Source organism: Puma concolor, chromosome A1 (assembly GCF_028749965.1).
Source record: "Puma concolor isolate L17-30 chromosome A1, mPumCon1.1.hap2, whole genome shotgun sequence".
In the NCBI taxonomy this organism is placed as follows: Eukaryota; Metazoa; Chordata; class Mammalia; order Carnivora; family Felidae; genus Puma; species Puma concolor.
In genome coordinates, this window is record NC_141667.1 from 94,426,291 (window position 1) to 94,449,407 (window position 23,117).

Below are 23,117 nucleotides of genomic sequence, written 5' to 3' on the forward strand. Positions count from 1 at the left end.
CCTTTGCACATGCTAATCCTCTGCCTGAAAAACATTTCCTTTGATGCCTCTATGACTTGTTTCCTCACTTCACTTACTCCTCCACTCACAGATCACATTTTCTGGGAGACCTTCTTTGACTACCCCATTTAAAATAGCATCCCCCACTCCCACCACGAGTCTCTATTCTCTTTATCCTGTTTCAGTTTTCTTCATAGCATTCACCACCAATTAATATAATTTATTTATTTATTAGATGCTTTGGGTCAGTTCCTTTGATTAGTATATCAGCTCTATGAAAAAAGATTTTGTTTTGTTTACTTCTATGTCACCTGTGTTTACAAAGGAATTTTGCATATGCTGCTTAAATATTTGCTGAGTAAGTGAATGAACGAATGAATGAATGAAAAGCCGAATTTTCACAACTGCTCTTTGTTCTCAGTCTCAGTCCTTTCCAACATGTTCTGCAGAATGCAAGAGTGAATGTTGTAAGACAGTACAGCTCAGGGGAGGAGCCAAGACGGCAGAACAGCATGGAAGTTTTTTGTGTGTCTCGCATCCATGAGTACAGCCAGACCAACACTAAACCATCCTACACACCTAGAAAACGGATTGGAGGATTAACACAACAATCTACACAACCTGAACCACAGAATTCAGCAGGTACGTGGCACAGAGAGGTGAACTTGGGGAGTGAGAAGGTGCAGGAAGGGAGGTACTTTTGCAAACAGAGAGAGGAGGCGGGGGGGGGGGGGGGGAGGAGCATGTGGGAAAAGCACCCTACCCCAAAAGCAGCTGGAGAGAAATTGGAAAATTGGAAACAGCCGCAGGCACTAAACTAAAAAGGGAGAAAGGAGAGGGTTTAAACTCCATTAAGACTGTAAACAAGGGGAGCGCAAAATCTCCAACTCCGCAGCTCCATACCTGGCGGTGCTCTGGTGGCAAAGATGAATCCCCAGGAACAGAGTGGGGTCCAAGAGGTTCTCGGGCCACAGGGGGAAAAGTGGTTCCATTGCTGGAAGGACATTTGGTAGAGACTGTTGAAGCCACCTGGTCCCAGCAGACCCCGGAAGGCAGCCACATTCGCTGGTGCTGGGGCAAGGTTGTTGAGGGTGAAGCCTGGTGCCAGATGTGTGTTGTGATTTTCCATGGTCTCTGAAACGCTGAGGCTACTGTCTCGCGAATTTTTTGGGGGGCAGGCTGGCACCTGGACGCAATCTTGGGGCAACAGCAGGGCGTTCCTGGGTGCAGCCGACATTCGGCCATTGCTCGGTGAGACCCTCCTGCAGAGGGGCGGAGCGGGTCAAAGCTGCAGTCCTTCGGAAGTAAGGGGCCGGGGAAAACAACCTCATCTGAGACAAAACTTGGGAGAGAGGTACTGCCTGGGGCCTGGTCACAGAGAGTGGAAAAGCTGGGAGTGGACGAGAGCTGAAGACGGAGGACCGGTGCGCGACTGCTGATCCGGGAGAACAGACTGGGTGGCTGGGTGGCACCGTTTTTTTCACCAGTCCCACGCATGTGCATGCGCACGCGCACCTACGAGCACTGCAACAATCCACCCCAGTGGGCTAGCAGCACCAGCTAGGGGAGAGAGGAGCTGTTACACCGAGCCCTGCACAACTGGGCCAACTTGGCTCTTTGAGAACACAAACCTCACTGCCCGCTAAATTTATGGACTATAAAGAGCTACATGGACTGACCTCTAGGGAAAAACAAAGCAATTTCAATCCTACTTAAATCTGTTAGCAGGTTCATCTACTCAATTTTTTTTCTCTCTTTTTCCTTTTTCTCTTTTACAATTCTTTTCTTTTTCTTGAATACAGAAAGAGAAAAAACTCATTTTTATTTTCAATTTTTATTAAAAATATCTGTCTTTAATTTTTATTATTATATTTTTTACTTTTGTGTAAATTTTTTCAAATTCTACTTTACTTTCATAATTTTATTTTAGTCTACTTCAGTGTACTCACCTTTTCAAATTTTCAAACAATTTCCTTTCTTTTTCTTTTTTTCTCTTTTTCATTTCTTTCCTTTTGCTTGAATGCAGAAAGAGAAAAACTTCATTTTTACTTTCAATTTCTTTTAAAAATATTTTTATTTAATTTTTATTACTACATTTTTTGCTTTTATGTAAATTTTTTCAAATTCTATCTTACTCCCATCATTTTATTTCAGTCTACTACAGTGTATTCACTTTTTCAAATTTTCAAATGATTTCTTTTTTTGGTCTTTTCTTTTTTCTTTTTTTGCTTTTTCATTTATTTTTTCTTAAATACAGAAAACAAAAAAATTCATATTTCTTTTTAATTTTTATTAAAATATTTTTCTATAATTTTTTCTACTATATTCTCTACTTTTGTGTATTTTAGTGTACTTTAGTGTATTCATTTTTCCAAATTCTCAAACGATTTCCTTTTTTTTCTCTCCCTCCTTTTTTTTTTTTTTTTTTTTGGTTTGTTTCTCTAATCTGTCAAACAACTTTCGACACTCAGACCAAAACACACCTAGGATCTAGCATCATCTATTTGATTATTGTGTGTGTATTTTTAATTTTTAATTTTAATATTTTTTAATTTCAATTTTTCTACCTCATTAATTCCTTTTCTCCCTTCAAAATGACAAAATGAAGGAATTCACCCCAAAAGAAACAGCAGGAAGAAATGACAGCCAGGGATTTAACCAATACAGATACAAGAAAGATGTTTGAACCAGAATTTAGAATCAGGATAATAAGAATACTAGCTGGGGTGGAAAACAGATTAGAATCCCTTTCTGTAGAGATAAAAGAAGTAAAAAATAGCCAGAATGAAATTAAAAATGCTATAACTGAGCTGCAATCACGGATGGATGCAGTGGCAGCAAGGATGGATGAGGCAGAACAGAGAATCAGCGATATAGAGGACAAACTTATAGAGAATAACGAAGCAGAAAAAAAGAGGGAGATTAAGGCAAAAGAGCACAATTTAAGAATTAGAGAAATCAGTGACTCATTAAAAAGGAACAACATCAGGATCATAGGGGTCCCAGAGGAGGAAGCGAGAGAAATAGGGGTAGAAGGGTTATGTGAGCAAATCATAGCAGAAAACTTTCCTAACCTGGGGAAAGACACGGACATCAAAATTCAGGAAACACAGAGGACTGCCATTAGATTCCACAAAAACCGACCATCAACAAGGCATATCATAGTCAAATTCACAAAATACTCAGGCAAGGAGAGAATCACGGAAGCAGCAAGGGAAAAAAAGTCCGTAACCTACAAAGGAAGACAGATCATGTTTGCAGCAGACCTATCCACAGAAACTTGGCAGGCCAGAAAGGAGTGGCAGGATATATTCAATGTGCTGAATCAGAAAAATATGCAGCCAAGAATTCTTTATCCAGCAAGGCTGTCATTCAAAATAGGAGAGATAAAAAGTTTCCCAGACAAACAAAAATTAAAGGAGTTTGTGACCACTAAACCAGCCCCGCAAGAAATTTTAAGGGGGGACTCTCTGAGGGAAGAAAAGATGAAAAAAATATAGATAGATAGATAGATAGATAGATAGATAGATAGATAGATAGACAGACAGATACCAAAAGCAACAAAGATTGGAAAGGACCAGAGAACACCACCAGAAACTCCAACTCTACAAGCATCATAATGGCAATAAATTCATATCTTTCAGTACTCACTCAAAACGTCCAAGTACTCAATGCTCCAATCAAAAGACATAGGGTAACAGAATGGATAAGAAAACAAGACCCATCTATATGCTGTTTACAAGAGACCTACTTTAGACCTAAAGACACCTACAGATTGAAAATAAGGGGATGGAGAACCATCTATCATGCTAATGGTCAACAAAAGAAAGCCTGACTAGCCATAATTATCAGACAATCTAGACTTTAAAATAAAGACTGTATCAAGAGATGCGGAAGGGCATTATATCATAATCAAGGGGTTTATCCACCAAGAAGACCTAACAATTGTAAACATTTATGCACCAAATGTGATAGCACCCAAATATATAAATCAATGAATCACAAACATAAAGAAAATCATTGATAGTAATACCATAATAGTAGGAGACTTCAACACCCCACTCACAGCAATGGACAGATCATCTAATCAAAAAATCAACAAGGAAACAATGGCTTTGAATGACACATTGGACCAGATGGACTTAACAGATATATTCAGTACATTTCATCCTAAAGCAATAGAATATACATTCTTCTCCAGTGCACAACGTTCTCCAGAATAGACCATATACTGGGACACAAATCAGCCCTAAGTAAGTACAAAAAGATCAAAATCATACCGTGCATATTTTCAGACCACAATGCTATGAAACTCGAATTCAACCCCAAGAAAAAAATTTGGAAAGGTAACAAAAACTTGGAGACTGAAGAACATCCTACTAAAGAATGAATGGGCTAACCAAGAAGTTAAAGAAAAAAATTAAAAAGTATATGGAAGTCAATGAAAATGATAGCACCACAACCCAAAACTTCTGGGACACAGCAAAGGCAGTCATAAGAGGAAAGTATATAGCAATCCAGGCCTTCCTAAAGAAGGAAGAAAGATCTCATACACACAACCTAACCTTATGCCTTAAGAAGCTGGAAAAAGAACAGCAAATAAAACTCCAAACCAGCAGAAGGCAGGAAATAATAAAGATTAGAGCAGAAATTAATGCTATCAAAACCAAAAAAACAGTAGAACAGATCAATGAAACCAGAAGCTGGTTCTTGGAAAGAATGAACAAAATTGATAAACCATTGGCCAGTTTGATCAAGAAGGAAAAGGAAAGGACCCAAATAAGTAAAATCAAGAATGAAAGAGGAGAAATCACAACCAACACAACAGAAATAAAAATAATAAGAGAATATTATGAGCAATTTTATGACAATAAAATGGGCAATCTGGAAGAAATGGACAATTTCCTAGAAACATATACACTACCAAAACGGAAACAGGAAGGAATAGAAAATTTGAACAGACCCATAACCAGTAAGGAAATCAAATTAGTAATCAATAATCTGCCACAAAACAAGAGTCCAGGGCCAGATGGCCTTCCAGGGGAATTCTACCAAACATTTAAGGAAGAGCTAACCCCTATTCTCTTGAAACTGTTCCAAAAAATAGAAATGATAGGGGCGCCTGGGTGGCGCAGTCGGTTAAGCGTCCGACTTCAGCCAGGTCACGATCTTGCGGTCCATGAGTTCGAGCCCCGTGTCGGGCTCTGGGCTGATGGCTCGGAGCCTGGAGCCTGTTTCCGATTCTGTGTCTCCCTCTCTCTCTGCCCCTCCCCCGTTCATGCTCGGTCTCTCTCTGTCCCAAAAATAAATAAAAAACGTTGAAAAAAAAAAGAAATGATAGGAAAACTTCCAAACTCTTTCTATGAAGCCAGCATTACTTTGATTCCAAACCAAACAGAGACCCCACTAAAATGAAGAACTATAGACCAATTTCCCTGATGAACATGGATGCAAAAATCCTCAACAAGATATTAGCCAACCAGATCCAACAACACATTAAAAAAATTATTCACCACGACTAAATGGGATTTATACCTGGGATGCAGGGCTGGTTCAATATCTGCAAAACAATTAATGTGATTCATTACATCAATAAAAGAAAGGACAAGAACCACATGATCCTCTCAATAGATGGAGAGAAAGCATTTGAGAAAATATAGCATCCTTTCTTGATAAAAACACTCAAGATAGTAAGGATAGAAGGATCATACCTCGAGATGATAAAAGCCATATATGAGTGACCCAACACTAATATCATCCTTAATGGGGAAAAACTGACAGCTTTCCCCCTAACGTCAGGAACAAGACAGGATGTCCACTCTCGCCACAGTTATTCAACATAGTATTGGAAGTCTTAACCTCTGCAATCAGACAACACAGAGAAATAAAAGGTATCCAAATCGTCCAGAAGGAGGTCAAACATTCATTCTTTGTAGATGACATGATACTCTATATGGAAAACCCAAAGATTCCACCAAAAGACTGCTAGAACTGATTCATGAATTCAGCAGTTGCAGGATATAAAATCAACACACAGAAATCGGTTGCATTCCTATACACCAACAATGAAGAAGCGACAGAAAGACAAATCAAGGAATCGATCCCATTTACAATTGCACTTAAATCCATAAAATACCTAGGAATAAATCTAACCAAAGAGGTGAAAAATCTATATGCTGAAAATTATAGAAAGCTTATGAAAGGAATTGAAGAAGACACAAAAAAATGGAAAAAGATTCCATGCTCCTGGATAGGAAGAAGAAATATTGTTAAAATGTTGATACTACCCAAAGCAATCTACATATTCAACACGAACCCTATAAAAATAACACCAACATTCTTCACAGAGCTAGAACAAATAATCCTAAAATTTGTATGGAACCAGAAAAGACTCCAAATAGCCAAAGCAATCTTCAAAAGAAAACCAAAGCAGGAGGCATCACAATCCCAGACTTCAAGCTATACTACAAAGCTGTAACCATCAAGACAGTATGGTACTGGCACAAGAACAGACACTCAGATCAATGGAACAGAATAGAGAACCCATAAATGGACCCACAAACGTATGGCCAACTAATCTTTGACAAAGCAGGAAAAAATATCCAATGGAATAAAGACAGTCTCTTCAGTAATCGGTGCTGGGAAACCTGGACAGTGACATGTAGAAGAATGGACCACTTTCTTACACCATACACAAAAAGAAACTCAAAATGGATGAAAGACCTCAATGTAAGACAGGAAGCCATCAAAATCCTCGAGGAGAAAGCAGGCAAAAATCTTTCATCTTGGCCGCAGGAATTTCTTACTCAACACGTCTCCAGACGCAAGGGAAACAAGAGCAAAAATGAGCTACTGGGACCTCATCAAAATAAAAAGCTTCTGCACAGCAAAGGAAACAATCAGCAAAACTAAAAGGTAACAAACAGAATGGGAGAAGATATCTGCAAATGACATTATCAGATAAAGTGTTAGTATCCAAAATCTATAAAGAACTTATCAAACTCAACCCCCCCCCCCAAAATAATCCAGTGAAGAAATGGGCAAAAGACATGAATAGAGACACTTCTCCAAAGAAGACATTCAGATGGCCAACCGACATGAAAAAATGCTCCACATCACTGATCATCAGGGAAATACAAATCAAAACCACAATGAGATACCACCTTACACCTGTCAGAATGGCTAACATTAACAATTCAGGCAACAACAGATGTTGGCGAGGATGTGGAGAAAGAGGATCTCCTTTGCAGTGTTGGTGGCAATGCAAGCTGGTGCAGCCACTCTGGAAAACAGTACAAAGGTTCTTCAAAAAACTAAAAATAGAACTACCCTACGACCCAGCAATTGCACTACTAGGCATTTATCCAAGGGATACAGGTGTGCTGTTTCGAAGGGACACATGCACCCCCATGTTTATAGCAGCACTATCAACAATAGCCAAAGTATGGAAAGAGCCCAAATATCCATCAATGGATGAATGGATAAAGAAGATGTGGTGTGTATATATATGAATATGAATATATGTATACATATATTCAAAATATATATATATATATAGTATATATATATATATATACGTATATATGTATACATATATTCAAAATATATATATATATATATATATATATATTGTATATATATATACACCACATCTTCTTTATCCATTCATCCGTTGATGGATATACATATACATATATACATATATATATATATACATATATATATATATAATGGAATATTACTTGGCAATCAAAAAGAATGAAATCTTGCCATTTGCAACAATGTAGATGGAACTGGAGGGTATTATGCTAAGTGAAAGTAGTCAGAGAAAGACAAAAATCATATGACTTCACTCATGTGAGGACTTTAAGAGACAAAACAGATGAACATAAAGGAAGGGAAACAAAAATAATATAAAAACAGGGAGGGGGACAAAATGGAAAAGACTCATAAATATGGAGAACAAACTGAGGGTTATTGGAGGGGTTGTGGGAGGGGGGTGGGCTAAATGGGTAAGGGGCACTAAGGAATCTACTCCTGAAATTATTGTTGCACTATATGCTAATTTGGATGTAAATTTTAAGAAATTAAAAAATTAAATTAAAAAAAAAAAAGAAAGTACTGCTTAGGGTGTGGTCTCCAGACCAGGAGCATCCACATCACCTAGGAGCTTATGAGAAATGCAAATTCTCAAGCCCCATTGCAGGCCTACTGTTCATACTCTCTGTAGTAGACCCTAAGAAACTGTACTTTACAAAGCTCTCGGGATGATTCTTATGCCTTCCTAAGTTTAACAGGCACATCTTAAAAAGAATATATGACCATGTGATTGTCTTGTTTTAACTCTTCCCTCTTCCTAAGACAAAGTTTAAACTCTTTCACATGGCTCCTAAACCCACTGAGGCGCAATCCGCCTATTCATCTGCCCAGTGTCACCCTGTCACTAACCCTCTTTGCACCCAAGTTCCACTTTGCTCTAATTTTTGAGTGTTTTCAGTTAACTGCTTGCTTTCTCTAGCTTCATCTTTTACACATGTTCTCTTTGCCTGGGACCTGTCTCTTCTTTAACACTATCTTTACCTGCTTATTACTCTTGTTTATCCTCATTATTTATGTTAGCTGCCCCTGCATTATGTTCACCAACATTTGCACTTTCCCCATTCACACTTGTTTTTGGTGTGTGTGTGTTAATGTATTGAATTGACTGAGTGAATCACTAGGTTGAATGCCCCAAAAGCTCAAGGTATTTACTTAGCATTTTGGCCATGCTACCTGGCCTTTAGTGGACATTCATTAATATTTCTTGCATAAATAAATACATACAGAACTGGGAATACATTTTTCCTGATAAAAACAATGCTATAAATGATGTCTAGAGATAGGTTGGATGGTATTTCAGTTCCATAGCTCAGAGAGATCATTTATTAACTATACATTCATCTGGATACATAACCATTTAGGAAATTCATTTTAATCCCAAATAATTGATTTGTATGTCATCTTTTTTTTTTTTTTAATTTTTTTTTTCAACGTTTTTATTTATTTATGGGACAGACAGAGACAGAGCATGAACGGGGGAGGGGCAGAGAGAGAGGGAGACACAGAATCGGAAACAGGCTCCAGGCTCCGAGCCATCAGCCCAGAGCCTGACGCGGGGCTCGAACTCACGGACCGTGAGATCGTGACCTGGCTGAAGTCGGACGCTTAACCGACTGCGCCACCCAGGCGCCCCTGTATGTCATCTTTAAGAAGATTCCCAACTGGTAAATTTCGTACTGTCATTAATTAGAGGGAGTGGTGCAAAATTTAAAAAAAAAGGAAAGCAGTTCCTAAGAAAAAGATCTCTGGAAGATTTAGGAAACCACAGGCATGAGGTTTTGAAGGAAAGTGTTAGAAGGTCACTTAGAAGGCTAAAAAATACAGACCATTCAGCACCAAAAGGCTTATTGTAGAGGCTTATGGGGACGTGCGACTTGGGAGAGTTATTCTCTGACTCTGATCTATGAAAAGAGAGGAAGTTATTATGCCTTGAAGTGCCCAAACTGCTAGTTTATTGTATAACCCAAGGCCCTACATTAAGTTAGAAGAGAAGTAATTGCAAATGAATGTTCATATATGTTATTGCTTAACCTTCTCTTTCATGTTTCTGCTCCAATAAAAGGAACTGTGGTACTTTCTTCTCTATTTCATTTTCTCTGGGCATGCAGTACGGTGGAGGCTGCTATGTACTACATGTTGGAATGATTAGCTGATCAGTTGGCTCTTCAGTGCAAGTACTTTCCATACCTCATGCATTCATCTTCAAATGCTTAGGATCACCAGGGATTCTATGGTTATTTGAGCTGCCAGGAAGGAACAAAATAAATGTGGATCATACAGGGACATTCTCACCCCCCACCTTTCCTTGGTTTTATGTTTTGGGTTTACCGTTCTTCATTTGGGCAATAGCAACTCAACTGGGATAATAAGGAGGCAGCTTAGTGTTTTAAAAAGAGCCTGGATTTTGTGACCCACCAAAATTCAAGTTCCAGCTCTGCTGACTATTAGCCCTGTGACCTCAGGCTGGTTATTAATTTCTTTTGAGTCTCCATTTCCTTCTCATTAGCAAAACGGGGCTAAGAATAGCATTTGTCATGAATTGGGAGTAAGATACTATGTGTAAAATGCATAACCCATAGTAGACTATTTAAAGAAGATTAATTCTGCTTCCTCCACCTCACTTCACCCTTTAAGTAAGGAAATAATTATTGATTAATTGTTAATTTGACGAATGCACCATTAGAATTAAGACCTGAATTAGCAGGTCTAAGTGTTTCTATGTTTAATAACCACCGTGGCTAATTAACAATTCTTACTTACATTCCACTTAAAAATCAGGCTTACATGCTGTAGAAATCTTTCCAAAAAGGAGTGCTAAGTGTGGGAAGCAGCACATAGGAGCACAAATTAGATGCCTTAAAAGAATCAGACTTTGGAAAAGCTTTTATACAAAAGAGATTATAAACATCTCAGAGATGGAGACGCAGAGGTCCAGTATTGTGATTACAGTGATTCTTTTGGAATCTCTGTCCTATATGAGATTTATGTGTATCTTACTCTTTCCCAATTATTCAGCACATAATTTTAGGAAACCACATATCCCTCTTTGCCCCTTATTATTCCCTGTAGCGGTCATAACTTGGTTCCAACCCATTGCAGTAGATAAATTTCGCAAGATCTGTAGAAGCCACTTTTAGGCAACAGGCTTGAGCAATGGAAACCTGAGTGAGGCAAAAGGGCCCACAGTGACCAGTGGGTTGAACGCAAATAGGCTTATTAGGCCACCACCTCAAAATATCTGTAAGCCCTAGCTGACCAGTGGGCTACTTACAACCAGGCACAGGTACCATAAAAGGACAATTTCATACACTCCCATACCTCCTCACTCCCCCACTTAATTACAGCCCCCCACCACTGTCTCCTTGCAGTCTCTCCTTTGCTATCCTGCCTGCTGCTCATTTGCAATGTATCCAATAAACTCGCATCTCCTTTGTTCTGCTTTGCATAAATTCTTTCACCTCCTATGCTTCCAGCCTCTACCTGATTGGGTCACCCCACAAAATCTAGGCAGGGCATCTTAAAATTCCATTTATTATTCACAGATGAGTAAGTTGGATTGATTAGCACTAGATTGCCAAGAGCATATGCTGTACTGATGGCAGGTCAGTAGCTAAACTAAACTAAAAACTGGGGCTCACTGTCTAGAAATGGAAGAAAATATTTTAAATTTTTATGATTTTCATACTTTGGCGAATACCCAACTTTTAGGAAAATGCATTTAGTGTTCCACTGAGCAACTGAGAGATGACCTCAGGTAACACAGAACTGTGTGTGGTACACATATGCACATACACATGTACAGATATGTGGTCTAAGGTCTCCAGAAGGGCAGGTAATGGGCTAGCACAGCCAGGGCTTAACAATGTCCAAAATGTGTTTTCCATGGAGTGAGTCAGATGACTTTTTAAAGGGTTGAATTAGATCCACCCAACAAAATATTTTACCAAACCAGAGTTTGACTCAGCAAATATTCTCACACAGAATGGAGTTTCCTGTTGCTCAAAGGGAGGTTGATGTGTTACTTTAGAAATTCCTTTTCCCATGCGTGGTGTCTGGAATTGTCAATGTGCTGCATCTCTGTGATAAATAATGTGGCAGACAAAAGGACAGGGCTTGCCCAATTTTCTGAGGTGTTAAGGATAAGTGCTTTATGATGGGGTGATTACAAGAAGACAGGATGTGAAAAGCTATCATTGCTCTGGGCCTGGAGGACACCCCTTAATACCCAATCAGGCTGAATCACATTTCAGTGGTGAGAAAATATTTAAGGTAATATGTATTGGACCTAGAAATGCATTCACAAAGTGAAATTTTACAAATCTGTAGAAAAAATAAAACTTCTTTAAAAAATATAAGGCTCTACCCAATTCTTAGATTCCTTAAATCATCGAACATCCCCCCAGCCCCCCAGAAATAAGTTGAAGAATATCCTTTTGGCTTCCTGAATATCAAGAGTTTTAAAGACCACAACTCATTAGAATTTCTTCCATATTGATCCAGAATCTTCTGATTTTAAAACAAAACACAAAACTAAACAACTAAGTAAAAATCCCTGGTTTGAATGCAAATTAACTCTCTCTCTCTCTCTCTCTCTCTTCTAATAGTTTCAGTCTCTCCAGTGACTCTTAGCATATTTCCTGAGTATTTCAGCTCTTTGGGGCTTCTCTTTCTCTCCTACCAATAAGTTCTTAGAAACTAAGAAACATTTAAAAAGTAATTTCTTACTGAGACTAGCTTCATGTGATCATGTAGTAGGAAAGAAAAAAACAGTAAATATTATTAAATGTGCATATTGCGATGAGGTAAAGCCATTTTGGGATATGCAGCAGAGACTTGAGTCTACAGAAATCCTATTTTAATTATATTCCATCAAGGTCCTGGAGTTTGGTCATTGAGTGGCCTGGATAACAAAGGATTACTATGTTCTGTGCACTGCAAGTTATGGGAAAGATCATAAATTATCTTGATGACTCATTTCCTCCAGCCACTCTAGCACTTCCAATATGGGGAAACTTTCTGCCACTTTTCTTTAAACTTGTGAGATATAAATGGGAAAAAAAGAACCTGAAATTAAGGTTGTTCAATAATTACTAAATAACATATAACACTTGAGCTTTCTTAAAACCATTTTAATAACCAATTGATCCCAAAGGCCATGCTTAGGGTGACTCAGTATTCTCAGTGTCATTTTGTAGGAGTGGCTAGTGACACCAGGAGGTTATTTCATCTAAGTCACACAGGATGTTCCCCATGTATGTGCTGAGTATGCGAGAGTATGTAACAAAGGTCCCCTGTTCTTAAGACACAGATTGAAAGAGAAAGAAAGGAAGAGTATCTTTAATTCCTGCATGATCATATTCTCAGAAATGCAATTCAAAACCCTAAAAGGTTATGCCATTTCTAAATCCTCTATGCCGAAACCGAATTCACCCACGGTTATTTTTTATTCAGGTACGCATTCATGAGTGAAGACAAATAGCTTTATTTGTTCTTTAGCTTCTTACCTATTTGGATGAATTTTTAGATGGTTTTCTTTACTTATTTAGGATAGTCCTAAACAAAAGAAATGTTGAGTAAATATTTCTGAGTTATCATCTGAAATTTGCCTATGGATGGATTACTGCTCTGTAGCTGCCAATTGCTTCATTTCCTTGTCTTTGTTCTCATTCCAGGATCCTTTGGCATCTGTTTCATTTCATTGTTCTCTCATTTTTCATTTTTTTTCATGTAGCCTAGCTAATTAACTGCAGCATTGTAAGTATCAAGGATACGAATTCTGTACAATGCTTTGAAATAGATTTCATATGATATTATATATTTATGGGTAAAATTTTTCATTCTATGCATTTTCTCCTTATCCTTCCCTTTGAAGATGAGATCATTATAAGGAACCTAAAGTGTGGCTCGCTCTTCTCACTAATAAATGTTTCCAAGAATTTTACATCTCTTATGGCTGAAACACTGGACGTTATAGATATGTTTTTCATTAAAAAACCTACTTTTTATTGTTGGTGTGCATTTCCTGTTTTCCATTTTTTCAATTCCCACACCTTGCTTCGGGACTCCCCCTCCAATGATGGATTTCCAGAGGGACCTGTTAACAGGGCAATAACCACAAACTCCCCTTCAGCTACTGCCTGTCAGCGCTCCCACCCAAGTGGTATGAGGTCTCCATGTGGTTCCCTTTGTCTTTTCTTTTCTTTCCTCTTTATGACCCAGAACCCCTTTCATACATGGGGACATCTTCAGTCCTCAAATGGACCTCCAGGGAGCTTAAAATTTGCCTAGTGCCAATAAGATTCAGAAAAATTCAAGGGCAACAAAATTTATATATACTAGTCTCTTTGAATTTGGAAGCCAAAGAAATATTTTCTGCTCTTGCTAGAAATACACTGAAGATCCTCCTTGGAACTGTCAGATGCTGTGTGAACTACGTGGAGTGTCGGGTAACAAATTACCTTCTGGGAGTTAAGTCTAAGGACTCTGGACTGCCTTTCAGGTCACTGTCTTTGTCAGAGGCAAATTCAAAATTTAACAGATAAGGGTTGATGTGTGAATTTTGTAACAAGCTTAGTAATGATACTTAGGGGTATTAGCACCGCTTCAAATTCTGACTCCTTTAGCTCCTGACTCCTGTCCATTCTTCCTTTTTCTGTGACTTGATCTCAGTCTGTCCAAGTATCTCTTTTTCTTTCTCTCTCTTTCTCTCACTCTCTCTCTCTCAGTAGACTTTAAATAATTAAGAACATGGTGTAACATGAAAATCCATTCTCTTCCATAGATTTTTCTTCATCGTTTTGTGGTAGGTCTTTAGGGAAGTAAAGAGTAAACAGAGCCAGCTTAAATGGTAACTTATGACCTTCATAGTCAGGATATGATTTATATTTTATATATCCTTAAAGACAAAAATCAGCTCATTCCCAACTACCAGCTCCAGCTCTCTTGAGTCATGAAATTGACCAGAGAGAAGATGAACTCTGAGGAGAATCTCGTAGTTATTAAGGTTTGTCCCATCAGATAAACGTGCTATGTTTAAAGCTCAGCCCAGGTTCTCAAATGACAAAACATAAGAACTGATGAAGTTTAAAACAATTTTTTGATTATCCACCCAAAATTATAGTAACCTCTGAGAATTACAATCTGTACTTACCATGGCATTTTAAATAGCTCAGGAACATCTTCATTCATTACTGTATTGATACATTTTTCTCATAAGGTGATTTTTCTGAGGGAAAAAAAATATTTTTTGAAATACTCTGAAATAGTTATAATAGGCTTAAAAATCTATAATGGTTTGTCAAGAGAAATAGGTTACTAATAATGTAGGATTGAAAAGTGCACTAACAGAAGGCAGAGTTAGAAAATACTTTAAAAATGTGAACTGCGCAATAATGCAGAGTAAAGAGATCCTTGTAATTAAACATATTCTAGTCAAAAACAAATGACCATCAGGCATGGATGCTACACAGTGTATTTACACACTGGTTAACTGTCTACTCATTTTATTTAACACTAGCTGACGAAGTTTCCAAATTCCTTGCCATTTGCACTTTCTGCACAATCCATGTCACTCTTAAAATGCAGTGTCCAGAGATAAATCTAATATTGCAGACATGTTCTAGCTAGGGTAGAATACAAAATGTCTGATGTACAAATGACCTTTTATTAACATAGTCTAAAATTATGTTAGATATTTAAATAGACAAACCATATTGCCAATTCTTAGTAAACTTAGAAGCTTAGTCTCTTTTATCTTGTTTTTGCATAAGTGACTTTTAAATTCTGAATGTAAGTTTTTATATTTATTGCTGACGAATTTTGTATTATTGATTTTGATGTCAAGATGGTTTTTCACCTTCAATTATTTTATTATGTTCAGTATTTCTTGCAGCTTTGTGTCATTGCAAAATATAAATAAAAGACATTTTCTTCATCTTCCAGATTGGTAATAGAGGTTTAATAGAAGTGAATCTAGTGACATTCTAATGGAGTCTTCCCATAGGAAATTTGAATCACTCCTCTCCATAAAGCAAATTCTCTGAACATAGCATACAATGTTTAAAGAAAATGTTTTTCCTTTAATCCTTGAAAATAGCTCTTTACTTGTCTTTGAAAAAGAGCATGAAAAATAGTGAAATACAAGTGACATGAGGATTTGCTAGCGGGTGGTTTTTAAGTTATCTTAGGCTAAAAAATGTAAGAACTCAAATAGGGACCTCCTACCTGCTATGGGTTAATCAATAACCTTTGGTTTTGCAAAAACATCTGTGACTGTTAAGAGTGAATTGAAATACATTAGAAATGGCATTACCGGGTGACGGTAAGGCTGCAAACCAGAGGTTACTGGCTCCTGCTTCTCCGGGCAATAGGCGCGCCGTTTGCTCACTTTGAAAGCCTTTCACATCTGGCGGGTGCTGAATGAATCTACTGTCAAACCGCGGCTGCTGTGGTACCTGGTTTCTTACGAATTAATTACATGTTCAGAACAGAGGACTTAGGGGTGTCTGGGGACTCGTGGCGGAGTTCACACAGCCTCTTTTAAACAAAGGAGGCTCTGTCTTAACTTATCCTCATGCTCTTAACGAGGAAGTGAATTTGATCATGGGCCACATTAGGGATCCCTTATTTAACAGAGCCAGTGGTGATTGGATCAACGTTTTTCTAAATAGCATCTTGTGTGTTAGCCATAAAGGAGGTTAGCTTTGTTCTATTTGGCTTTCAAATATGGTTCTTATCATTGACTAGCCTGAGAGAAAAGAAAATGGCACAACTGTATTTCCAGGGAAGTATGTGTGTGTGTGTGTGTGTGTTGTTAGCCACAAGAAGTGGGAGAAAGCCAGAAGTATTCACAGGACAGGAAAACTGGAGGCAAACTAGCTAGTATCAGAGGGTAAGGACTGTATTTGCTTGCTGTTTTTACCTCTGGCCAGGAATTTACATTTGAGACAGTGGAGGAGGTTTGTGCAATCTGAAAGGACAACCAGAGCCTCTGTGATCACAGAGGTTGCAATCCAGAACCTGAGTTTCAGAAATCTAGGATTTTCAAAATGATTCACGCTATGTTTAAAAACCACTTTTCTTGAGGAACAATGGCTTTTTGGTCAAGCCCCTTTCTATAATCAACTTAAAGTAGCAGAAACACAAAAGAAAGTCAACCCTACTACTGGATTGTGGAGACAGATCTGGGACTCAGAATTGAGATGGTGCTGCTTTTCCACTACCATCAGCGTGGGCTGTGGTCCATCTAGTAAATTTATATCCATGTTCACGCTACGCAAGGTGTTAACAAGAGCAGAAGAGAAGACACTAAAAAGATGGTGAAGCAAGTACATGAAGCAGGTAGGAATAAATAACTATATCAACTATATACAACATATAGTTGATCAACATGTCAACTATAAACAGCTGGCTAAGTGAGGCCATTAAGTTCAAAAGGCACTCAAGAGTCAACCAGTAGCTCTTCAATTCCCAAGACTGGATTAGAGAAGTATCCCTGCTGTCCACTCATCAGCCGCCACAAACTCTTTTCAGAGGAGAAAAAACATCCAGAGGCAGAGAATTAGTAGGAAGGAAGCCATGGAGAGTGTAAAATGCTAGAAGGATACCTTACATATTGAAGCTGCTTTCTTTAGTAAACTTAGTTGTGGTAGCTAAGTTCTTTCTAGAAGTAAACGTGTCGCATGCACTTTGAATCAGGACAATGGGAGGGAGGAAATTTACTCAGACTCTGCTGCTTTTTCTACACTCTTCTTTTGGATGAAGCTGATGAACAAACAAACAGAAACCTCTAACTCCTCAAAGATCTTCTGTGAATCCTCATAGCCATGTGTGGGTGAGAAAATTAATACTCGATAATAAAAACGACGTGTGGGAGTGGGTTTGTTCCCTGGTCTATTTTGTACGTGATGCTGTGCTGGTGGTACATGTCTATGTCCACACACAAGGAGACCAGCTAAAGGATGGAGGTGATAAATTAAAAGGCTTTTCCCATTACCAGAGTCTAGAATTCTTAATTGACTTAGAAGTGGAACAAGTCTAAGCAACTGGGAAAAACAAAGAAAATCAATCTAAAACAAATGGGAGGAGTGGCTCTGATACGTAATTATTACTTTTTAATTCTGCATTGTTTCCTAAGTAACTAAACAAGTTCACTTCAGCAGCTAAGCACACTGCTTAGTGTCCAGTTCTCTTGGGGTCATGCTATTTCAATCATCTAGTCTTCTGAGATTTCCCTTTGCCAAAAGACCAGAGGGATCCTTGAAAGCAATTTTGGATCACACCCAAAAATCTAGAGGATGTGGCATTTTCGTTTCAACTGCAAAGCAAACCACATTACAAGGAACTGAGAAAAGCGGTACATAAGGGACTCAAGAGAGTGGGCCAATTTGTGAAATGGAATATATTCTTTCTCCTTATAAGCACAAAACTGGCATCCACAGATCGAAGTGGGATTTAGAATAAAACAAAAGGAAAAATATTTGTGCAATATTTTTTTTGGATTGGTCAAATTGTAAACTCTTCAGAAAAATAAAGACAAAAGACAAGTATTAGTAAAGCGGAACGTTGGTAGTGAAGTTGTTGATTGTCTTGGGGCTGCTCTAAGGTCCCATGAGAGCTGAAAATGTACATTGGATTTTAGCCTGATTTACTCTCCTCTTTTTGGTCCACAGGGAGGAAAACTATTTGGCATCTGTTCCAATTCAGTGTTGGAAACAACACTTTCAAACACCATTTTTATGTGTTCATGTACTTGCTACTGTGAAAAACAACTTTAGAAGACACAGTCCTTCATTTTATGAATTTTATTATGGTTTACTGTAATAATAATGTTGGGGTCTTAGGGGGATTGATACCTAGCTTCCTTCTCCTTCCTACCTGAATTCTCGACCAGAATTGGGAGATAAATCGAAGAGTTTGACAGAGGTCAAATTACCACTTTTGCTACTGATAAACTGGACAATGTGAGTTTAGATCTACAGCTAAAAGGGCTTGTAATAGTATATTCCAGAATTAACCAGACATGCCCATCATTTCCTGAGAAAACTGGGCATCTGCCGGGCTGCCCAGAAGTGGCAAGCCCCAGAAGCCTAGTGGAGCACAGACCAGGTAATGTGATGAGCCGATCCAGAAGGGCTCTGAGGCCCCTGGGTCTAGTCTCTCCTTCCCTGGGCAGGAGTAAGGGACGGGCAGAGAGAGGCCAGAAGTGTTCATCCTAAATTCCTCCACATGAAATTATGATGCCTGAAGGAAAGGAGGCCTCACAACAGGAATAATAATCCTATTTCTATAGTAATTTCATATTCCTATTGATTATCACCATTTGCAGAGGGAAGGTCATAGCAGCTAAAAAAGCCTGACTTTTGAGAGGAAAACAGAAATGGCACTTTATGTACATAAAACAGAGTTACTTCTTTTCAAGGCCCTTTTTTCAACTCACTAATTTTTTTTTCTAATAATTGACCATTTTTGCATTCTTGTGTTAGGTCCTGACCATATTCCTTTTCTTGCTGCGATTACCTTAAAATTCATAAAAAGTTTCTTGAGTTTTATTTTCAGAATTTGACATTGCAGTTTACAGTGGTAATATGTTTGATAACATTTGCAATCTCTATACCTAGATCTCCTCTAACTCACAAGGAAGGCAGTTTGTCATATTCATGATGTTCTTTTTAAATTTAGGAGCTCCGTTTCCTTTTGTTGTCTTTCCCATACGAAGCATAAAGAACCCAGAATATGGAAGATTTTTTTTCTTTTTTTGGAAGTGGGATTCAAATGTTTGGTTGTCCATACAAAAACAAAAACAAAAACAAAACAAAAAACAAACAAGGACTCAGGGCTGCCACTGGGTGCCTAAGTGAATATGAGTTATTTCCTGTCATTTGCAACCCAGAAAGTCCTGGACAATGCAAGCCTTATTCCTTTCCTGCTCCCTCACCCCCTGTATATCCAAGATTAGTCTGTAAAGTTTATCAAGACTTCAGGAAAGGTTGCAAGTTAATAGAAAAGAATTATAACACAGAGACACAGAAATAGCTGCCTACCTATAGGATTGACCCTGCACAGTCCCGACTCCTCCTGAGGAAAACCCTGCATGATGCTTCCATGCCAGGCCATAGGCCCTTCCCTGGCCAGCTATAAGCTTTCCTCTCATCTTAGTTCTTGGTGTGTCTCTTCAGCTGATGTCCTTTTTCTCTCATCAAGGAACTCCTGAGATCATCTGTTCCAGTTTAAGACTCAGAGAACCTTCTTATCCTAGGCTTTCCTCAAGACTAAAGTTGGTCTGCCTACCATTTCTTTATTTGCTGTTCCTGCATCCACTTCTTAGCATAACTGACAGTTGTGAATATCTACTTCCCTCAGAGGATACTCATCACTACACCCACAAGGGATGTGGCTGGGGATGTCAACAACCACACTGAAACAGAAGAATCCAGCATCAATAGGAGAATTACCCATTTGGTAGCAGATGGAATCCCTTCCTCACATTTACTTCCCAGTTATAAAAAGAAAAGGTAGTCTCTTTCTTGTTACAATACAATATTGGTTGAATTTTGACAAATTTCATCTAGGAACACTTCCTCCTTAATGAGGTAAAGAGGAATGGCAGACAAAATCGGTAGTAGATGAAAGGGACAGAAATAGGTTTTGAAGAATCAGAAAAATTAGCTGTGTGGCATCATCTTGAGTTCACTTCTGAAGTCGGTGGCTTCTGGAGGAAGGACTTCAGAAGAAATGGATGCCCAGTAGTTAGGAGAAAGTGGCATATACATTTTAAGTTGGGAAAAATACAGTCCTGATCAGATGATGACAAACCTTATCCAGGAATGCCCCCTTCAGCACGAAGTAGAGATTGTGCTATGTACTCCTACCTTGTGGGCTTTCAGTCCTAATTTTCTGTGAGCAACTACTTAGGTCAAAATAGCTACCTCCACAGGAGAAAGCAACAGTGTGCTGCTCCAGAATGATACAATCTCTATTTGGAAAATAATTCTACAAAGAAAACAGGGTTCAGAAATGGAGCTTTGTGGAGAGAACATGTCACTTGTTTCTATGCATTCAAATGCATACCCAGCTATGCATTCAAATTATCTGATTTTTTTTTTTTTTTACTAAGTCAGTTTCCTGGGTCCTATCTCAGCCCTGTTAATTTTTTTTTATAATGGGGATGGAGATATGAATATTAATAAATCTTCCTGGATGATTCAGATGCTGTGTTTGGGGACCTTTTTCTTCTACCAGCTGTCTTGGTAAAAAGAAAACTTCTCCCACACATGCCCTCATAGTGGGAGCTCTGGGAACAGGAGGTCTACTTTTTGCTTTAATATCTTGTTCTGTAACTGTCTTCCCTACATAGCTGGTCTCTGAGATATCTGCCAAATCCTTTCAATATACATTTACACTCTTATTTTTATCTTAAAATTTTTAATAATATCTGTATATTATGTAAAAAGAAAACAACAACAACAGAGCATAATGCAGAACAGCACTACGTAAGGTTGACTAGAAACTGCCTCACCTGATCTAGTAGGACTGATCTAGTAGGACTTAGAAAAGTACCAGTCTCAGAACCCAGGGTGGGAAAGAGTTTATGCATGGTTTTAAGCTATCTCAGCTGAAATGTATAATGTGAACAATGGGTGAGAGAATAGGAAGCCAAAAAGACCATTCAATTCAATCCAAAAGAAAATCCCTCTGAGATTCATAAAGACAACCATACTTGGTATTGATTCAATAATACTTGTACTAATGTCCAAAAGGAATACCTAAGAATTTCTAAGATTTTAACATCTTGCATCTTCAAAACCACTTGTAGATATTCTATATTAGTGATCCAAAAACAAAGATATCTTTGGCTAAATGTAATATTAATCATAAAAGACAGAAGTATGCTTTGAATCAAGACTAACACAAGTAAAAGAATATCTCCATCAAAAAGACATTGTTTGACCAAGATTGATCCTCTTCTATCCAAAATGTCAACAGACTGGAGACATAGTTTGTCCATTAGGGTATGAATATACTACAACACAACACAAAGAGCACTCAGTTACTTCAAGTACATTTTGGACAAAAACCAAAAAATTTCCCTCAAGCCCTTTGTACCGTATTTTAAAAATTAAAATAAAATGTGACCTTATTTAAACTTGCACATGGCACAGAAATTATATTATTTAAGAGTTTATTGGTATGCAAAAAGAAAAATCAGGGTATCTGGTTAAAGTAAAAACTCAGATGAATTAGAAGCTGGAAACAGGAATAATAGTAGTATCTATAATTAATGAATGTGTGTGTGTGTGTGTGTGTGTGTTCAAATTTGTGTCACAACAACAATCTCATCTTCCTGGGAATACTGTTTTTTCTAGATCATTTGAAAATTTCTTGAGTGCTAGCTACATAACCAAATGAGAACATTGCTGGAATACCAAGGGCAGCTTGGATGGCTATTATATTTTTTTGCATTATAACTATGGTGTCTTTTAAAGTGCTGACTTGGCCAGGATGAACTACATTCCCCAGAATTGCCTTTCCTGTACATTTCTCATTAGGATGGACCACATGAGAAATTTTTTCTATGGGATTTGTAGACTACAACTGCTCCCCCTTCCCTGGATCCTCCTTCAGCTTCTCTGCTTCTCAAGCCAGGTGTCTAGGCTTAGTTCCATGACAAAAGGCCCTTGGCTTCTGATGGCCCAAACCATCAAGGTCACAGACAATGAGAAATAACATGGGTTCCAGTGTGTTCTCATATACTCAAGCTTGTGCTTGTGACTTCCACCTTGTTCTTTCTCTTCCCAATTTTACATCTATCTTTCCTTCCTTGCTACGTGCCCTGAACACTTCAGGATCTAGCATCAAAAGCAAGGACAATGGTGATATAGAGATTGCCTAACCAGCTCTCAAAATAGTGCAAGGTCAAATTGCTATAATAGTGCAAGCTCAGATTGCTATAAAAATCAATCTTTATCTCTAATTTTTTTTTTTTAATTTAAGAGAGAGAGAGAGAGAGAGAGAGAGAGCACGAGTCTGGGAAAGGCGTAGAGAGACAGAGATAGTCTTAAGCAGGCTCCACACTCAGCACGGAGCCCGACATGGGGCTTGATCCCATGACTCTGGGATCATGATCTGAGCTGAAATCAAGAGATGGATGCTCAACTGACTAAGCCACCCAGGCACCCCAGTCTATCTCAATTTCTAACTATAGATTCTATAATACTATTTTCTATTATCTAATTATATATACTATATCTGTTTGTCTATCTATGTCATCTACCTGTCAATATACCTTAGTGGTTCTACCTCTCTGACTGAATGCTGGGTGACATAAGAAGGGCTATAGTTCACCCATAACTCCCCGGGGCAAGGCAGACATGTTTCTCTCTCACACACACACACATACACACACACACACACACACACACACACACACACACACACACACTTTTGAGAAGGCCTTTAGTAGAGATAAAGATTTTGAGAACTTACATGCTTCCTACACTCCCTTACCTTACTGAGTGAGA

General features: G+C 38.3%; 1 long non-coding RNA gene across 1 annotated transcript in view; it reads right to left on the bottom strand.

The window, feature by feature from the left end:
- Nucleotides 1–14,826, bottom strand: part of LOC147584307 (uncharacterized) — a 93,176-nt gene extending 78,350 nt beyond the window's left edge. The window contains exon 1 of the long non-coding RNA XR_015255329.1: nucleotides 14,750–14,826. This is a non-coding gene — a long non-coding RNA (uncharacterized LOC147584307). The remainder of the gene's footprint in view (nucleotides 1–14,749) is intronic.
- Nucleotides 14,827–23,117: the final 8,291 nt, after the last annotated feature.